The sequence below is a fragment of the Ursus americanus genome, chromosome 1 (assembly GCF_024610735.1).
Source record: "Ursus americanus isolate L20-20 chromosome 1, mUrsAme1.1.p, whole genome shotgun sequence".
Lineage (NCBI taxonomy): Eukaryota > Metazoa > Chordata > Mammalia > Carnivora > Ursidae > Ursus > Ursus americanus.
This window is the reverse complement of record NC_142127.1, coordinates 45,173,969-45,178,664: the sequence shown is the minus strand read 5'-3', so window position 1 is coordinate 45,178,664 and position 4,696 is coordinate 45,173,969. Positions and strand designations below refer to the sequence as shown.

Below are 4,696 nucleotides of genomic sequence, written 5' to 3'. Positions count from 1 at the left end.
CAGAAAGCAGAGTTGAAACTTCAGGTCTTTGGGCTTTGCCTCCAGCAACAGGCACAATAGATGGGGGGAGCAGAGATTAAAAATGCCTCACCGAGGTAGACAGTGAATCTGGGTTCAGTTTGGATCCAGGCCTATGAATGGGGAGCAAAGAAAAGCTATAACTTTTCCCAAGCAAATGACTTACATAAAGAGGCGTACCTAAGACTATGAGGGGGGGAAAAAACAGAAAAATCTTCCTATTAAGTATAAGTACCAAGCTACTTGCTAGACCATGACTCAGTCTGAGGTTTCCCCACTAACCCCAGAAGATGTAAGTGCTAAACTGACAATATAGGATCGGATTGTATATGCAGGATTATAGAGACCAAATCGAGACACCCAAAACCAGACAACAGGAGCACAGAGAGGGAAGGAAGGGGAGAAAAATGCCATCATAGCTGGGCCTACAAACCAAAATTCCAAAACCAACGAGGAGAAAAATAGGTTAAAAAATCAAAATTCACAAGATTGTTACCGCAGATACAGTACAAAATAGTGCATCTAAGATGACCTCAGAATAAGTATGTTGCAGATTCTCAAAGGCATAGGAAAAAGGTAACCATGAAACAAAGTGCAGGGCAATATGAAAAACAACTATTTCCAAATATCAGGTATTAAAAATGTAATTACTGAAATTCAAAATTTAACAGATTTTTTTAGGTTGAAAGGAACACAAAGAAAGGATTATTTTCTTTTTATCTTAAAAAATGCACAGTAAACATAGAAGATAAAAAGTGAATACACAAAAAAGAGGTTCAGAAATAGATGTCAAATGACAGATTTAGTGAGAGGATCTAATTTATCTCTAATAGGAATGCATGAGACAGACACTGAGGAAGTGTTGGTGAAACAATATCCAAAGAGGTAAGGCTGAGAATAGTCTAGTACAATTGGAAGACATGAAATCTTCTGTTGGAAAGCACACTTGGAAGAACAAGCAAGATAAACAAGAATCACTATATCAACGCATTGCAGTGACATAATGGTAGTACAGTAATAAATAATATTAACGATAAATAGTACATGAATAAGTAATGAAAAATTTCACATTTAGAAATATATGGGTAGGAGCTCCCTTCTTCCTAGGAGGCCCAATAAATTAAGATGTTCAATATGCTCATTTTTTAAATAAAGTATTAAATAAAACATTCAGAACTCCCAATAGAAAACATCAAATATTAAGGGTTTTTTTTTCTTCCTTTCTTTTCGTTTTATTGTTTCGTTCTTCTTTGGAGCTCAGTTTGAAAGAACTGTTAATTACACATTTAAATTAAAAAGCACATTGACATCATATATCACTTTCTGTCCTCTTCTTGTATTTTTGCCTTTCTTTAATGATCAATATTCTTATTCCCCTCATCCCTTTGCTAATGTGCTTGATATTTACCCTTAAATATAACTTAATACAGGTTTACAGCTGGAAAGAAATTTTGCCTTAGATGAATCATACCTTGAGTCTCACTCATGTCTGATTTTGGTATTTATATGAGACTTTGGACTTTGACTTTAGAATTGATGCTGGAAAGAGTTTAGACTTTAGAGGCTGCTGGAATGGCATGCATGTATTTTGTATATGAGAATGGCATTAACGTTGTATAGCCAAGGAGTGAAATGGTATAGACTGAATTATGTCCCTCCAGAATTCATATGTTGAAGCCCTAATGCCCAATGTGATGGCAACTGGAGATGGAGCCTTGGGGAGATAAACAGATTTCAATGAGATCATGAAGGTGGGACCCTCATGTTGGGATTACTGCGCTTGTAAGAGGCATCAGAGAGCATGCTTCCTCTCTCCACCATGTGAGAGTACAGTGAAAAGCCTTCTGGAAGCCAGGAAGAGAGCCCTTACCAGAAAACTGAATCTTGATCTTGGACTTACCAACCCCCAGAAATGTGAGAAATAAATCTCACCCGGTCTATGGTATTCTATTTTGACAGCCAGAGTTGATTAATAGAAATATTTTTCCAAGTTTCTTTGCATTTCTTTATTTATAATAACTTCTGTTTTTCATTTTTCTTTCCTGCCCTACTTGACACATCCAATTTCTTTTGATGGTTTTAAATTCATTCACTCTTCAATTTTTTTTTTTTTTTTTTTTTTTGGTCCAGTCACTACCTTACCCCTTACTGTTGTCTTTTTTTTTTTTTTTTAATTTAACAATATCTCTGTCTTCCTGAAAGGCATGGTAGATATTTTAATACATTTTATCTTCTTGAGATCCCTAAGACCTTCCATAGCTTTCTCCCCCAGCAAGTTCTTTTCTTCACCAGAGTTAAAAAAAAAATGCATTCCAGTCTAATAAAGAAAAAATAAACTTTAATTTTTTAAAGAAGATATAGGAGAATATATTTATGATCTTAATATAGGGGAAAATATTCTTAAACCAGATCCTCTCCACCCCTCCCCCCCAAACGTGAGTAACAGTAACTTTTTGCACTGTGCCAAACAGGCAATGAACAGGAAGGTCAAGTACTAATTGACTGTTTTCTTTTTCTCACTATTTTGAAATTTAGATTACTAGTTCTGAAAGAACTAGTACAAAATGAACTAGAACTGGAACAAAAATGAAGTTTTACTCAGAGAGAAATAACGTCTCATTTGAGCAAATTTCATAACCATTTGGGCCTTAAGATTTGCAGACTAACAAGCAAGTTTTGAACTCCATCTAAGGTTAATTCATACTCTATGGAGCCGACTCCTGGCAGCAGTTACACCTAAGCAGGGCAGGCAAACAGGCTAGATACTCACCCCCGCGTTTCCAACCTCCTTCTTTTCCTCAGGCATACACAGGTTTTTGCAGCGCGCAATCTGCAGTGAATGAGAAAGCGCCCTGGGAGCTTCTGGGCTGGTGAACACGTGGAGACTGGGGCATCGCTGTGCGCCTGCAGAGAGCATGGAACCTCTCCTCCCGTTCTCTCGCCCTGGCCTTTGTCTCGCTCTTTGTCTCTCTTCCTCAGCTTGTTCGGTTTGTTCATTCTCAGTCGCCTCAAAAGTTCACTTTTCCACAGAAGCTCATCTTCCTGAAATGGGCGCAGCCTCCTTGCGTCCAGCTGAGCAGTGAACCCAGAGACTATGGGCTGAGACTGCGGGAGCCGCTGGAGTCCCCAGACCAACTTCCAAACGGGAGCTACAATTTCCAGCGGCTCCTGAAGAGGGCGCCAGCCTGCACCGGGATGTAGCGCAGGCTCGGGCTGTGCTATTCCCGCCAATTCCCGTCGTGCTAATCGTGCTGCATGGAGTCCGGCGCTCTATGCAGACGGGGGTGTTTGACCGCCTGAGCTGCCGCAGCTGCTTCAGCTTTATTACCTGTGCCGTCTGAACTATGGCAGAGTGATAAAAAAAATTGCTTTCACACGGTGAGTTTTCATTCACACTAGAAGATGACATTTGCATTTGCTACCAATCCTTCAACACCCAAAGTGGTCTGAAAAGGAGATGCAGGAAGTGCGCGGTATATTCCCGCAGACCCAATCAGCATAATACAGTGAGGCTGGAAGCTTCCCAGGCTCGGGGTAAAGACCTCACATTTGACATTGATATCATGCTATGGCAGTGTGTTAGATGTTCTGGTTCTGTAGACATATGTTCTGAGTCTGGGACCCTCAGGATGATGGCCATATGCATCACCGACTGAACATTGAAGGAGGGCTTTGGATTTAAGCATCGTCTCTAGGTATGTTCTGGAAGGAGGGGTGTTCATCGCTGGGTCTGTGATAAATCAGAAAATTGTCCTCCGCAGCACATTCTGGGATCCTTGACTATGTGAGTCTTGTAAAGGGTGGTGAAGATGTTAAAAACGAAGTTCATCTAAGTGAAAGAATTCACATTTGGGTAGAAAATCTATAACCGTAATTTAAAAATACATCAAAAAATATGCCTTGGTTATCAATATATTTTTTAAAATAAAGCTGCGATAAGATTTTAGCACTTGCCCTTGAGATGATTCATGAGGAACTTCAACAAATCTTCCAAAAACATCACACAGTTTACTTCAGCATTGGGAGCCTTTCAAGACGGTAGCCAGCAGATGTCAGAATAACATAAAACATGACAAATGCGGACCCAGGCTTGAGTGGGAGATCATGTTCCAACACTGTTTTCCATGGCTGGGTATCAATGTTAGCAAAGAAATCAATCTTTTGCTGAAGAGCTCTCTTAATATTCGTACTAAAACAGGTTGCATTTCTGTGCCTATTGATTTACAGAAAGTAGATCTGTTTGATCCATTCACTGTTCTAAACAAAATCTCTATCTGCCATGAATTGGGTAACATTTCCACTAATGAAGAAGAAACAGAGGAGAATGAAGCTGAATATCATCAAACATAGAATCAGAGATTTTAAGAAGACCTTTCCAGGTCCCCATGTGGAAGTTTTCAGTTTCTCTGAAACCTGGATAAGTCCTGAAAAGGTTATGTTCTCAAGAAGAATGATTTACAAAAAGACTTCTGAAGATAACAATTTCCCCCAAACCAATGTGGATATCTTCAATCTAAAATCAGATACTCCAAAAGCCATTCAATAAATATGGCATGACCATGTATGCATCTTAATGCTCAAAGCAAAATTTCCTTTTCTTAAGAAATAATTATGTTGAAAATACTCCTGAGAATACCAAAGGAGAGTGTCAAGATTCTTGGAAGGAGCAGTAATGGGA

The 4,696-nt window shown here is 39.2% G+C and overlaps 1 pseudogene; it reads left to right on the top strand.

The window, feature by feature from the left end:
• Window positions 1–271: 271 nt before the first annotated feature.
• On the top strand, window positions 272–4,491 carry LOC123783225 (DNA primase small subunit pseudogene; annotated as a pseudogene).
• The last annotated feature ends 205 nt before the right edge of the window (window positions 4,492–4,696 follow it).